This window comes from Triticum urartu, chromosome 5A, assembly GCF_056163025.1.
Source record: "Triticum urartu cultivar PI428250 chromosome 5A, HENAU_Tu73, whole genome shotgun sequence".
NCBI classification, from domain to species: domain Eukaryota; kingdom Viridiplantae; phylum Streptophyta; class Magnoliopsida; order Poales; family Poaceae; genus Triticum; species Triticum urartu.
Window position 1 is genome coordinate 118,421,561 of NC_141877.1, and position 16,264 is coordinate 118,437,824.

The following is a 16,264-nucleotide window of genomic DNA, read 5'->3' on the forward strand; positions in this document are numbered from 1 at the left end:
GCCATCATCGTCTTGTACTTGTGATCTCCATCTCCGAAGTACCGTCATGATCACCATCATCACCGGCGCGACACCTTGATCTCCATCATAGCATCGTTGTCGTCTCGCCAATCTTATGCTTCCACGACTATCGCTACCCCTTAGTGATAAAGTAAAGCATTACAGCGCGATTGCATTGCATACAATAAAGCGACAACCATATGGCTCCTGCCAGTTGCCGATAACTCGGTTACAAAACATGATCATCTCATACAATAAAATTTAGCATCATGTCTTGACCATATCACATCACAACATGCCCTGCAAAAACAAGTTAGACGTCCTCTACTTTGTTGTTGCAAGTTTTACGTGGCTGCTACAGGCTTAGCAAGAACCGTTCTTACCTACGCATCAAAACCACAACGATAGTTTGTCAAGTTGGTGTTGTTTTAAGCTTCGCAAGGATCGGGCGTAGCCACACTCGATTCAACTAAAGTTGGAGAAACTGACACCCGCCAGCCACCTGTGTGCAAAGCACGTCGGTAGAACCAGTCTCGCGTAAGCGTACGCGTAATGTCGGTCCGGGCCGCTTCATCCAACAATACCACCGAACCAAAGTATGACATGCTGGTAAGCAGTATGACTTATATCGCCCACAACTCACTTGTGTTCTACTCGTGCATATAACATCAACGCATAAAACCTGGCTCGGATGCCACTGTTGGGGAACGTAGTAATTTTAAAAAATTTCCTACGCACACGCAAGATCATGGGTGATGCATAGCAACGAGAGGGGAGAGTGTTGTCTAAGTACCCTCGTAGACCGAAAGCGGAAGCGTTAGCACAATGCGGTTGATGTAGTCGTACGTCTTCACGGCCCGGCCGATCAAGCACCGAAACTACGGCACCTTCGAGTTCTAGCACACGTTCAGCTCGATGACGATCCCCGGACTCCTATCCAGCAGAATGTCGGGGAAGAGTTCCGTCAGCACAATGGCATGGTGACAATCTTGATGTTCTACCGTCGCAGGGCTTCGCCTAAGCACCGCTACAATATTATTGAGGATTATGATGTAGGGGGGCACTGCACACGGCTAAGAGATCAATGATCAATTGTTGTGTCTATGGGGTGCCCCCTGCCCCCGTATATAAAGGAGCAAGGGGGAGGCGGCCGGCCTAGGAGGAGGGCGCGCCAAGGGGGGAGTCCTACTCCCACCGGGAGTAGGACTCCTCCTTCCCTTGTTGGAGTAAGAGAGAAGGAAAGAGGGGGAGAGGAACAAGGAAAAGGGGGCTGCACCCCTTCTCCAATTCGGACCAGAGGGGGGGCGCCTCCTTCCTTTTGGCCTCTCTCCTCTATTTCCGTATGGCCCAATAAGGCCCATAGACTCCCCGGCGAATTCTCATAACTCTCCGGTACTCCGAAAAATACCCGAATCACTCGGAACCTTTCCGATGTCCGAATATAGTCGTCCAATATATTGATTTTTACGTCTCGACCATTTCGAGACTCCTCGTCATGTCCCCGATCTCATATGGGACTCCGAACTCCTTCGGTACATCAAAACTCATAAACTCATAATATAACTGTCATCGAAACCTAAAGCGTGCGGACCCTACGGGTTCGAGAACAATGTAGACATGACCGAGACACGTTTCCAGTCAATAACCAATAGCGGAACCTGGATGCTCATATTGGCTCCCACATATTCTACGAAGATCCTTATCGGTCAAACCGCATAACAACATACGTTGTTCCCTTTGTCATCGGTATGTTACTTGCCCGAGATTCGATCGTCGGCATCTCAATACCTAGTTCAATCTCGTTACTGGCAAGTCTCTTTACTCGTTCCGTAATACATCATCTCGCAACTAACTCATTAGTTGCAATGCTTGGAAGGCTTAGGTGATGTGCATTACCAAGAGGGCCCAGAGATACCTCTTCAACAATCGGAGTGACAAATCCTAATCTCGAAATATGCCAATCCAACAAGTACCTTCGGAGACACCTGTAGAGCACCTTTATAATCACCCAGTTATGTTGTGACGTTTGGTAGCACACAAAGTGTTCCTCCGGTAAACGGGAGTTGCATAATGTCATAGTCATAGGAACATGTATAAGTCATGAAGAAAGCAATAGCAACAAACTAAACGATCAAGTGCTATGCTAACGGAATGGGTCAAGTCAATCACATCATTCTCCTAATGATGTGATCCCGTTAATCAAATGACAACTCATGTCTATGGTTAGGAAACGTAACCATCTTTGATCAACGAGCTAGTCAAGTAGAGGCATACTAGTGACACTCTGTTTGTCTATGTATTCACACATGTATTATGTTTCCGGTTAATACAATTCTAGCATGAATAATAAACATTTATCATGATATAAGAAAATAAATAATAACTTTATTATTGCCTCTAGGGAATATTTCCTTCATAAGCCCCTATCTTTCTCTGTGTCCGATTAAAACTTTGAACCCATAAATATCACGTGAGTGTTAGCAATTGTCAAAGACTAAATGATAGTTGAGTATGTGGAGTTTGCTAAATCAAAGCTTTGACATAGACCCTTCCTAAAAATAAGATGAATTGCAATTGTTTGATGACTGAGAATATAGTTTGTTAGTTTCAAGAGAGTTTATGATCTATACTTTAACATGTAAATAGCTTGTTACTTGATCATGAAAAGTTTTATAAAAATGAGCTACTGTTATGATATATAATGATGCTAGAAAAAGTGATTGGAACTATCATTGATGAAACTTATGCACTTGCTAGCATTCACACTTCATAAATTATTTCTTTTATCATTTACCTACTCGAGGACGAGCAGGAATTAAGCTTGGGGATGCTGATACGTCTCCAACGTATCTATAATTTATGAAGTATTCATGCTATTATATTATCAACCTTGGATGTTTTATATGCATTTATATGCTATTTATATGATTTTTGGGACTAACCTATTAACCTAGTGCCCAGTGCCAGTTTCTGTTTTTTCCTTGTTTTTGAGTTTTACAAAAAAGGAATATCAAATGGAGTCCAATTGACGTGCCAATTTTTGATGATTTTTTATGGACCAAAAGAAGACCCTCGGAGTAAAAGAGTTGGGCCAGGAGAGTCCCGGGACGTCCACGAGGGTAGGGGCGCGCCCACCATCCCCCCCCCCCCCCCCCCGGCGTGTGGTCCTGCCTCGTGGATGCCTCGGGCACCTCCTTGACATGAGACCGACGCCAAAAATTCCTATAAATACAGAAACCTCGGAAAATTAACCTAGATCGGGAGTTCCGCCGCCAGAAGCCTCTGTAGCCACCGAAAACTAATCTAGGCCCTCTCAGGCACCCTGCCGGAGGGGGCCATCATCACCGGAGGGCATGGAGGAGGATCCCGGAGGGGCCATCATCACGATGAAGGCCAAGGACCAGAGGGAGAACCTCTCCCCATCTAGGGGGGAGGCCATGGAGGAAGAAGCACAAGGGGAAGAACCTCTCCTCCTCTCTCTCGGGGGCACCGGAGTGCCATCGGGAGGGGAATCATCGCCGCGATGATCGTCTTCATCAACATCACCATCATCATCATCACCCTCATCTCTTTTACGCGGTCCACTCTCCCGCACCCCGCTGTAATCCCTACTTGAACATGGTGCTTTATGCCACATATTATGATCCAATAATGTGTTGCCATCCTATGATGTTTTGAGTAGATATCTTTTGTCTTTGGGTTCACTACTGGAATCAGGGAATTTGCCGTCAGCCTGCTCTTTGCCGTCAGCCAGCGGACGGCAAAGACCCTCTTTGCCGTCCGCTTCATAAAAGCGGACGGCAAAGAACAGGCTGGCGGCAAATTCCCTGATTGCCATCAGCCATTTCTTTGCCGTCCGCCAGCGGACGGCAAAGGTCCAGAAGGCAGACGACAAAGAGCCCAGCTGGGCCCCGCTGCTGTATGCCGTCCGCCTAATCTTTGCCGTCTGCCTACTGGACCTTTGCCGTCCGCTGGCGGACGGCAAAGAAAGGGCCTAGCTAACGGCCGTTTCCCCCCTCTGCTATGTGCTCTCTTTGCCCTAATCCCACCCTCCTCTGTCTCTCCGGCCCCACACTCCCCTCTCTCACCCCGCGCCCCCAATTCAAACGCGCCCGCACCGCCGCCGCCGAGCCCCACCGCCGTTGAGCACCGCCCCACCCCGCCGCCCCACCCTGCCACCGCAGCACCCCGCCGCCCCGTCGCCCGCACCATCCTGCTCCCCCTCCGCCCACCGCCCGCACCGCCGCCACCGAGCCCCGCCGCCGTCAGCCGCCAGGAAGCAGACGGCAAAGTAGCTGTTTACCGTAGCCTACTTTGCCGGAGCCTTTTGCCGTCCGCGGCTGACGGCAAAGGCCTTTGCCGTCCGCCGTTCATGCCTTTGCCATCCGCCGTGGCAGACGGCAAAATAGCTGATTCCTGTAGTGGTTGATTGATGATCTAGATTGGTATGAGTTGTATGTTTTACTTTGGTGCTGCCCTATGGTGCCCTTCGTGTCGCGCAGGCGTGAGGGATTCCCGCTATAGGGTGTTGCAATACGTTTATGATTCGCTTATAGTGGGTTGCGTGAGTGACTAAAACACAAACCCGAGTAAGGGGGTTGTTGCATATGGGATAAAGAGGACTTGATGCTTTAATGCTATGGTTGGGTTTTACCTTAATGATCTTTAGTAGTTGCGGATGCTTGCTAGAGTTCCAATCATAAGTGCATATGATCCAAGTAGAGAAAGTATGTTAGCTTATGCTTTTCCCTCATATGAAACTGCAATAGTGATTACCGGTCTTGTTAACGATTGCCTAGGACAATTCCGCACACCGATCCACCATTATTCCACACTCGCTATGTATAATTTAGTAATATATTCTAACTTTATGATAACAGCACCTAGTTTTATATTTTAGCTCTCCGATATCATACAAAGTTATCCTCTTCATACCCACAACATAGTTTTATTTCTCGTTTCTAGTTGGAAGCAAACGTTCGGTGTACGTAGAGTCGTATCAGTGGCAGATAGGGCTTGAGAGAATATTGATCTTACCTTTAGCTCCTTGTGGGTTCGACACTCCATACTTATCACTTCCATCTTTAGAAATTGCTACGATAATTCCTTGCACTTGGGGATTATCAGTGGACATCTTGTCCAAAGGTTTGAAGATACTTTACTTTTGAATTCACTTTCCTCGGGAGCGAATTGTGTTCAGCCATTGTTGTTTGTACACCGAAGACTCTTTTTGAGACTGTCATACTAGGCAGTAGCCCCCAAGATGCCTGTTGGATGGCGCATCTGACTGGTGGATTTCATGAACAAAATAGTACTATACCTTAAGCGTGGAAGCCACTAGCCCCCAAGCTTTGATGTGGGCACATTACAAAACAGTAAAACAGAGCTACCTATGGCCATCCACAGCGATTTGATGCTCTACATCGTTGGATCAATTGTTCAATGCTTTGGATTTCTTGGCTATCCACCGCACGTGCCGTGGGGTCATTTCACCGTAAATGTTTTCAGGCAGCTGCTCCGAAAACTGACTAGGGTTACATCTCATTAACCGGGCCTCTTCGGCGGCGAGATGTTTTGTACTTGTCGCAAGCCCGTGTCGGCGCGGCCTGCCGCTTGAGTGCTTGACGCCACGTTGTTGGGCTGCTGCTCGGGATTTCAAGCCCTCCGGTTCGTTGCGCTTAGGTTTGTGCGTCTGGTAGACCGTGTGATTTATATCAAGTGTACGCTCTATAAATAAGTCGCCGATTCGTCCCTGTGGTGCTGAGAGTTCGGCCGACCACAACACGCACATGAATCACTGTGTTGAGTTGTTTGGGTCACATATTTACAGTTTACGGAGCAAATATAAGAAGCAGCAATCTCTCGGCTGCGTTGCTTTTTTTTTTCTTTCTCCGTGTATTGAGACTTCCAGTGAGTAGACAGCTCTGCTTTTGGGCTTATGAATGATAATAGTAGTATTTCTATAAAAAAATTGATAGCAGTTGGTACACCTTAATAGCTCTCGACAACTGGCTCTAAATAAATGTTAGTACCATTTAGAGATTCCTCCAGCAATCTAGCGTTCTAAAAACATGCCATGAAATTTTACAAGGCTTCGTAAATTTAACCTTCAGTTTTTTTCGTTAAATGTAACATGTAGTAGAATGAATTTCTGATATTAATACACGTACACGACCGGGCAGCTGCTCCGAAAACTGACTAAAGTTACATCTCATTAACCGGGCCTCTTCGGCGGCGAGATGTTTTGTACTTGTCGTAAGCCCGTGTCGGCGCGGCCTGCCGCTTGAGTGCTTGACGCCACGTTGTTGGGCTGCTGCTCGGGATTTCAAGCCCTCCGGTTCGTTGCGCTTAGGTTTGTGCGTCTATTTGGCAGACCGTGTGATTTACATCGAGTGTACGCTCTATAAATAAGTCGCCGATTCGTCTCTGTGGTGCTGAGAGTTCGGCCAGCCACAACACGCGCATGAATCACTGTGTTGAGTTGTTTGGGTCACATAATTACAGTTTACAGAGCAAATATAAGAAGCGGCAATCTCTCGGTTGCGTTGCTTTTTTTTTCTCCGTGTATTGAGACTTCCAGTGAGTAGACAGCTCTGCTTTTGAGCTTATGAATGATAATAGTAGTATTTCTAAACAAATTGATAGCAGTTGGTACACCTTAATAGCTCTCGACAACTGGCTCTAAATAGATGTTAGTACCATTTAGAGATTCCTCCAGCAATCTAGCGTTCTAAAAACATGCCATGAAATTTTACAAGGCTTCGTAAATTTAACCTTCAGTTTTTTCCGTTAAATGTAACATGTAGTAGAATGAATTTCTGATATTAATACACGTACACGACCGGGCAGCTGCTCCGAAAACTAACTAGGGTTACATCTCATTAACCGGGCCTCTTCGGCGGCGAGATGTTTTGTACTTGTCGCAAGCCCGTGTCGGCGCGGCCTGCCGCTTGAGTGCTTGACGCCACGTTGTTGGGCTGCTGCTCGGGATTTCAAGCCCTCCGGTTCGTTGCGCTTAGGTTTGTGCGTCTATTTGGCAAACCGTGTGGTTTACATCGAGTGTACGCTCTATAAATAAGTCGCCGGTTCGTCCCTGTGGTGCTGAGAGTTCGGCCGGCCACAACACGCACATGAATCACTGTGTTGAGTTGTTTGGGTCACATAATTACAGTTTACATAGCAAGTATAAGAAGCAGCAATCTCTCGGTTGTGTTGCTTTTTTTTTCTTTCTGCGTGTATTAAGACTTCCAGTGAGTAGACAGCTCTGCTTTTGGGCTTATGAATGATAATAGTAGTATTTCTAAAAAAAATTGATAGCAGTTGGTACACCTTAATAGCTCTCGACAACTGGCTCTAAATAGATGTTAGTACCATTTAGAGATTCCTCCAGCAATCTAGCGTTCTAAAAACATGCCATGAAATTTTACAAGGCTTCGTAAGTTTAACCTTCAGTTTTTTTTCGTTAAATGTAACATGTAGTAGAATGAATTTCTGATATTAATACACGTACACGACCGGCACTTATACACAATAACCTCGGTATTTCCATCATTAATGATTGTTTGCCATTTTGTTATATTTCAAACTTTAGTTTTCTTCATGGTATGATAATTAGAATTCAGATTTTAATGTCCAAACTTTTCATAAACCACATCCAAATATATGATCTCTAGATAATTTTTATAGTTGAGGTACTAAACTTGCTTTACTCTATAATCTCAAGATATTTTTATAGTCAAGATACTAAACTTGCTTTACTCTATAATATGTACAATATTTATACAAATTTCTTTTAATATTTCATAATATAGACAGGCGCAGTGAAGCGCGCATCTCTGTTCTAGTGTGACCATATGGAGGCTTGACAAAGCATGCTTTTAATTCGCAGTCATCTCGGGAGAAAACTGAAAATCAGTCCGAGGAGCTGACTCAGACCAACACGCAGCTGGGCGCCCGTGCAAGCCGAGGTGGCACATATCAAAAACCTTTACCAGAGAAGCGCACGGTAAGTGCATCTGGTCTATGATGATTTGTTGTAAAGGACTCTAGGCTCATGTTAACGTGGTATATATGTTTCCAAAGCAGTGAAAGTCATTGGTCAATTGGAAAAGGACCTGAAGCAGGCCCGTGAAGACCTGCTATATGGTGCATCATAGCGATAGGCAGACCACCTTGTTTTGACCCGATGCAAGAAAGAGACGAACGTGCCGAAAGCAAAAAAATGACCAGCAGGCCCAAGAGATTGACCGCCTGAGGGCTCAACTGGCTGCTGCCAGAGGTCTGGAATTTGGAAACACGTGTTATTCTATCAAATTCCCACATTAGAATCCAGTCATATTTGATGAGTTATTTGTCAAGATGCATCGACAATTTCTCATCGAGCAATTCATGAGAAGCTCAAGAAAAATTTGATTGTGCATTTGTGGGCGGTTAAAGGGGACCACTAAAACATATGTGTGAGTTGAATTCAAGTTTATACTATTTTATTTCAAAACTTTGAGTCGCATTTGAATATTTTCACCCATCAAAGATGTAATATGCTATTATTAGTGCCTTGGACTTAAAAAGACAATAAAGACATACGTTAGGGGACATGGTTGGATGGTCATTCCCGTGTCAGTGTTTGTAGACCGGCCTGCTTGAGTCTGCGGACAAATACAATGTTAATTTCGGAGTAGAGATTTTTTTTAGAAAAGGGGGAATCACCCCCGGCCTCTGCATCTGGATGATGCATGCAGCCATAACAAATAGAAAAAGACAAATGTGGTAGAATCATTTTTGTCCTTATGTATGACATATGTCTTGTCTTGGTCACTGTTAAAGATTTTCATATTGGGAAAAGAAAATGATCTCATGTCCCTATGCATCGACCAAAAATGGCCGTTAATTTAGACGAAAGTAGGTAGGTTTGCGTAAAAAATTGCACTCAGCGTTGTTTTCCTCGTCGTGAGGCAGAGCGTGTGCCTAGCCGAAAAAATATTTCTCTCACTCTCTCTCTCTCACACACACACACACTCGCATTGTATCGACTGGTCAAGCAAGTATATTCATGAGTGCAACTATCTAGCAATCCAGATAGCTTGGGGTACGCAAGTAAAGCTAATAGCTCCGGGCGCGCGGCAATGGGCTCCCGCCGGGACGACGAGGAGAAGGCGGCCACCGCGGTGGACGCAGTACCCCTCCCGGCGGCCTCTCCAATCAAGACACGGAGGCACGCCGGCGACGTGCGCCTCCTGTCGGCCGCCTTCTTCTTCCTCTTCTCCGCCTACCTTCCGACGCAGAACCTGCAGAGCACACTAAATACCGTACGTATACATACCTGCGTACGTAGCTACAATGGTTTTTCCGTCCGTGTTGGACGGTAGTACATATGATATACGTGCGTGCCCTCAGGACGGCGACATGGGCGCCGTGTCGATGGGGATCCTGTACGTCTCCTTCACGCTCTTCGCGGTGGCGGCGTCACCGGTGGTGAGGTGGCTGGGCGCCAGGCTCGCGCTCGTCGTCGGCACCAGCGGCTACGCGCTCTTCATCCTCGCCAACCTCCTTCCAACATGGTGCGTTCTGGCACACATTCTGACTCTGGCATCACATGGGCTGTGCGGTTTGGGCGTGCGTGGTGCTTGCAAGATGGAATGCCTATCTAGGTTGTGTTCGTTTAAGTTATATATATGTTGACCAGCGAGAGTCGTTTTTATTCCACAATATGTTTGTAACGTCATGTGTTTTAGTTCCTGCTCCATGGTTCCATTCTGCTTTTCATGGCTACATTCTCCCGTACTCAGGCGAGCCGTGAGCGTCCGTGGTTCCATCCAGTTGCTTTCCATGTAGTACTTGAATTGGAATTACTGAAGAAATCACTGACCTTTTTAAGATTATGGATTCGAATTTCCATGCTTTTGCTTCTGGTAGCCCAATGCGCAGGGCACTACATTGTGCACGTTGTGCATTAAAAAAATCGCATTAAACCTCAGTGCCCTGTTTAGCCGGGAGTAAAACACGACTCGAGTAGAAAAAGTAGCTAATTCGGAAGAAAAAAAAATGCATATCCTGGTTATGTACTGATGTAAATGTCCATTCAACTGTCTCTGATTGAGAACACTCTATGATGGGCAGCATGCGAATCAGTCCCGCGAGGGTGACCTCCTTTCCAAAAGAAAAAACAACACCCACATATGCATCAAAAATGGCTTTCGGGCCAGGTTGATGTGCCCCTAATCCCATAAAATACAGTTAATAAGCACCTTATTTGAGTTAATTTGATTTTCACCCCTAAAGTTTCATATTTGTGACAACAATTACCCCATTTAGAAGACTTTTCACATTTTTATCCCATTTATGCAAATTTGTGCCACAGTTTACCCCATTTAAGCAATCTGTCTGAATGTTGAAATATAAAAAACAGGGTAAAAATGTGGCACAAGTTTGCATTAATGGGGTAAAAATGTCAAAAATCTTCTAAATGAGGTAAGTGTTGTCACAAACGTGAAACTTAGGGGTTAAACTAAAGAGTAAAATTAAATCTAATTGTTTAGGCTCGGTAAATTCATTATGCTGCCATAATGAGATTCTGTCTGATGTTAAATCTTTAATTGTCAGGTATACAATGGTACCAGCTTCAGTGTACCTTGGTTTTACTGCGGCAATCATTTGGGTTGGGAAGGTAATCATATTGCTTTCCGATAAGCTATTTAATCTTCATTTCTGTCTGGCTTACATACATACCTTTGGCAATGCAGGGAACATATCTTACCTCTGCTGCCCTCAGTCATGCAAGAGACAATAATCTACCTGATGGCCCGGCCGTAGGAAGATTTAATGGAGAATTCTGGGGAGTGTTCGCTAGCACGCAGGTACAGAAAATATGTGAAAAACAAACTATTTGTAGCTGAAGTTAACATGGAAACATATATCCCTCTGTACCAAAATATAAGACGTTTTTTGACACTAGATATGGAGAGAGTACTTCATTATCATTTTTCATACCCTGAGTGTTTTTTTTCTTCTGAAAAGGGGGGATACCCTGGCCTCTGCATCAACCGTTACAATGGTACAATGGTCTCTGACTTGGTGACTTATTCTACATCTGAATTATGCAGGTCATTGGAAATCTGATCTCATTTGCTGTACTCCGAAATAGAAAGGTTGGTATCTTAATTCAGAGCGTTATTAGAATCTTGTGGACTGCAATTTACTTGCACAACATATGTAGTCATCTTAATTGATCCTTCACTGTCATATCACGTCAGGGTGGCGGAACTGTAACAGGAAAAAATCTGTTGTTTCTTGTGTTCCTTGGCTGCACGGTTATCGGCATTGTATTAATGTGTTTACTGTCCAAAAGAGATGAGAAACAAGATCATTCTTCAGCACACTCATCGTTTGGAGATATGTTGAAGTGTATTGTTGCCCCTCTCAAGGACAGAAGGATGCTTCTTTTAATTCCTCTTATGGCATATTCAGGGTTACAACAGGCATTTGTATGGTAAGTACGCCATAAAAATAGTTCATCATACACGGTGGTTCCATTTGTTAGTGTGCTCTTTTTAAGAATATGTTGTTGATTACTCAGGGCTGTATTCACAAAGAGTATTGTGACACCTGTGCTTGGCCTATCTGGAGTCGGCGGCGCAATGGCAGTATATGGTGTAGCTGATGTAGTTGTAAGTTTTATTTTGAGTAATATGTAGTTGTAAGTGAAACTACTACGTATTAAACTTGATGTCAACATGTTCCAGTTTAGCTGTCTTTTGAAGCTTGTCCAACATTGCAGTGTTCATTGTTCGCTGGAAGTTTTACTTCTGGGCTTCAGTCAGCAACATTTATAGTGTCAGTCGGAGCCATTCTTCAGGCTGTAGTCCTCTTCTGGCTGCTTCTCTTTTACCGGTTTGATTTCTTCACTAGTCTTCTGCTTCTGACTGCTATATATTTTCAGTGCACTCATCTTTGTCTTCCATACAGCCCAATGGGCGGACTAGTTGGTGCAGCGGCTCCACTATTGATAGGTGCCTTATGGGGTGTTGGTAACGGAGTCCTGAACACACAGCTAAGTGCTTTACTTGGGTTGCTCTTCGAGGACGTCAAGGTAATCTTAGTTTAGTTTGCTTTCTTCAGCATTTCATGTCCACATGAGTACGTACATGAGAATGCTTGATTTACTTTGCTCTGTTATAGTAATTTCATCCTGTCAATGATAGGAAAATTTAGTTTGACATGTATGTGTTGATATAAGTTAACTACTCATCTTAAATGAATGCACTAAATCTTTATATGGAAAAATGAAAAATGCAGGAGGCAGCTTTTGCACAGTTTAGGGTCTGGCAATCAGGTGCCATGGCAGTCATCTTCTTCCTCAGCCAAGTCATCACACTGCAAGCCATGCTTATCTTGATGTCCACATCGCTCGTCCCTGACACTAACCCTTGTTGTCGACAAGTCATCATCAACCATCAGATTGTCAGGCTATTAATTCTCTCTTCAGGTTTCTTGATGGTATCGCTGTTACCACGCGTCTTCACCAATGTTAACTTTAGCATGTACAACCAGAGTGTTGTATCTCATGCATATTTGTAGCAACGTTACACCCATGATTCGCTATTATAATATGTTGTTCTATTGTAACTTTTTTCTAAATCAGATGTATGTAGATATGTTTTACTGTGTTTGTTCATTCATTTCAATCCATATGTAGTCCGTTAGGGGGGGGGGGGGGGGGGTTCCTAGGAGCATTCGCTCCTGGATGAACAGTAACTAAAAACATGGTAAAATATTTTTAAAAAATTCTGAATTTTTTGTGGATGTTTGTGTTACTGTCACAAGCATGCTTGACAATTTTCATGCGAAATGGAGCAGTAGTGTTTCGTCAGTGCAAAACAAATTGGGATGACATTTTAGGGTAACATTTGGTGTTCAATTTTGCACAGGCCAAAATGTTGAATCTTTTTGCCTAAAATTTTGCTGTCAGCATTTTGGTGTGACTATGCATACATTAAAAAATTGGGGTTTTTTTTACATTTCAAAAATTATTTTTTGCGTGCAGGAGCACGTGCTCCCAGGAGCCAAATTGAATTAGTGGCATTAGTATTCTCTGAATCTACTGTGCTCGCTTGGAGTAGATTAAAGTACAACCACACCACATTCGACTAGATCTAGAGAATACACGCTCTATACCGAATAATGTCTTTGGAGCACAGAAACTATGATCCTGTTTTCTTTATTTCAAAGAAACGGGCTTTTATGGCTCACAGAAATCCATACTTTTTGTACGCAGATATATGAAAATGTGGTATATCCGTATCAATTTTCACTGAGATCCTCATTTTTATGTGACAGATACATAAAAGAAAAATAATAATGAAGGTAAAATGTGAAGTCACCTAGATCATAGGCTACAAAAACCCCCCATTTGGCCTACATTCATTTGTCTCTTTCTATTGTGTATCATGTCCAACGAAAGAATTAGTGCCACTACAAAATTAAAATAATAAAGTTTTTGAAGAAAAAATATTTAGTGGCATTGCTATTACCCTTTTAAAAAATGAAAAAATATTATTTTTTTCAAAAATAATGACAAAGTGTGTGCACAATTTACACAGAGATTGCACTACTTTATAATATGCAAGAATAAACATATAATAGTGGAACTTTTGCAAAAAAATATCTAACAAGGAATGAACTAGTGACACTGATATTACCCTTAAATAAGAAAGAAAATAAAGTAAAAACTAAAATAAATAGTCATAATTTGTAGAATAATTTTGCTAATAAAGAATAAACATACAATAGTGATTTTTTGCACAAAATAAATTTTCTAAAGAAAGAAATAGTTAGTGGTATTGGTATTTGAGCCATGGCATATCTACTTCTAAAAATCAGAATAATAATAATTTCTAATAAAGAATGAATTATTTGCATTATAATTACCCTTTAGGAAGAAAGGAAATAATGCCAAAATTTACACACAATTACGCTGAAATGCGCTTTATATAATGGGAAAGAATAAGCTTATAATAGTAAAAATTCCAAAAAAAATGTTTCCTAACAAGGAATTAATTAGTGGCATTAGTATTACCCTTAAAGAAAATATAAAATAAAATAAAAACAAATAATTAAAATATTGAAGTTTTCTGAGGAACAATGAATTAGTGGTATCGGTATTACCCTTTAAGAAGAAAGGGAATGACAAAAATTGCACACGGTTTGCATAGGCATCAAATATCTTTTTTAAATATGCAAGAATAAGCATAAAATAGTGTAATTTCGAATAAAAAAAGGAGTTGCTAAGAAGGAATGAATTAGTGGCATTGGTATTGACCTTAAAGAAGAAAAAGGTGAAAAAACTGAACCAAAACCAAAATAATGAAGTTTTCTAAGAAATAATGGATTAGTGGCACTGGTATTACCTTTTAAGAAGAAAGAAAAAAATTAATAAAACAAATAATGACAAATTTTGCAAACAATTTACACAAAATTGCGCATTTTTATAATATGCAAGAATAAGCATATAATATTGAATTTTCACAAATGGAACTTTCTGAAGAAGAAATTAATTTGTGGCATTGGTATTATCATCATAGAAGAAAGGCAATAAAATAGAAAACAAATAAAAATATTAAATTTTCAAGAAAAAATGAATTAGTGGCTTTGGTATTACCTTTTAAGAAAAAACAATTATAAAAAATAATGAGATTTTCTAAAGAATAATGAACTAGTGACATTGATATTACCCTTTATGAAAAAGTAAAATTAAACAAACAGTGAAAAAATTGCACACAATATACACAAAAAATGTGTTTTTAAAAATTATACAAGAATAAGCAAATAACAGTTGATTTTTCACACACAAAAATTCCAAAGAATGAAGTAGTTAGTGGCATTGGTTTTTCCCTCGAAGAAGAAAGGAAACGAAATAATAACAAAAATAAATAAAATAATGAAGTTTTATGAGGAACAGTGTTTAAGAAGATAACGAAAAAAGTATTACCCTTTAAGAAGAAAGATAACGAAAAAAGTATCACCCTTTAAGAAGAAAGATAAAGAAAAAAGTTTTTAAAAAAACTTGCACACAACTTTACTCTAAAATTGCACCTCTTGTAGTATGCAAACAATAATCATATAATAGTGTAATTTCGCACATATTGCATAGTATTTGTGTGTATACATTTACACTCACCTAATATCCCAAAAGTACCCACAATACAAAAATAAAAACCAATTGAAGAAAAACAGAAAACAAAAGCAAAAACACACAAAAACATTAAAAAACAAAGGGAGAGAGGGAGGGTTGGATCGCATAGTTAGTGGGCCTCGGCCCATTAGCAAATCGACTGGCCCAGATATGTGTGGAGCTAGAAAAAACAAGGTTAGTATAACAAACAACACAGGGTAGAGAAAAAAAATGTAGCCTGAACCTCAGCCAAAAAACAAGGCCAAACAAACAACACAAGCCAAAGAAAATGCAACATGAATCTCGAAGCAAAAATCAACGGCCAAAAAATTGACCGACCCAAATTCAAAATTTAGTTGGCTCACATATGGCTAAAGTGACAAACTGTTGATCCTCATGTGGAGAGCGTGGCACCCACCTACACAACGACATGGTACACCACAAAGGCAATGCAAAGGTCATGGACTCGACAATTTTCCTACAGAATTGCTGGGATTATCCTGTGGCTGTTACCACGCGTCTTCACCATTGTCACCATTAGCATGTAGTAAAACCAGAGTGTTGTATCTCCTGCATATTTTTAGCAACGTTACACTAATATAGTACGGAACCAGCCAGAGAATGCACGCTGATACTGCTGTGGATTTTCTACCTTGCTGCGGCAAAGGCAGAGGGAAATTTGGTTGCCTCCTGCATCATTCGGTCTAACATAAGTGATGATTATGGATGCTGGGGAATCCGGTTGGCACAAAATGAAAAATCTGAGCACCACATTCTCCACATATTCTGCAAGATCAACATTGTGTAACATTTCCCCTGGTATGACAAAGGAAGCTGAAAATGTTGCGATGTTCAAACACGTGCATTTTACAATATTCTGCGTATGTAACAAATTGTTGGGGTATAAACTAGGGGCAATCATAGGGATTATTACATTTTCTTCCTATTCTTGAATCAATAATGTTATTGAATATCATCTTTATTATAGATTCGCACATGACTTGTCAGAGAAACTCTATTATATAGGATGTCTACTAAGAAATGGGCCCTCGTTGATAGCGTTTATAAGCGCTAGACTTGTTTTTTCATAGTAATGAA

The 16,264-nt window shown here is 41.8% G+C and overlaps 1 pseudogene across 1 annotated transcript; it reads left to right on the top strand.

Annotated features, from left to right (window-relative positions):
* Window positions 1–9,038: 9,038 nt before the first annotated feature.
* On the top strand, window positions 9,039–12,583 carry LOC147970515 (UNC93-like protein 3; annotated as a pseudogene). Its single transcript, XR_015603240.1, has 10 exons — window positions 9,039–9,305; window positions 9,394–9,557; window positions 10,600–10,663; window positions 10,740–10,853; window positions 11,100–11,144; window positions 11,250–11,485; window positions 11,573–11,663; window positions 11,774–11,886; window positions 11,962–12,085; window positions 12,292–12,583. The product of XR_015603240.1 is annotated as an UNC93-like protein 3 (transcript).
* The last annotated feature ends 3,681 nt before the right edge of the window (window positions 12,584–16,264 follow it).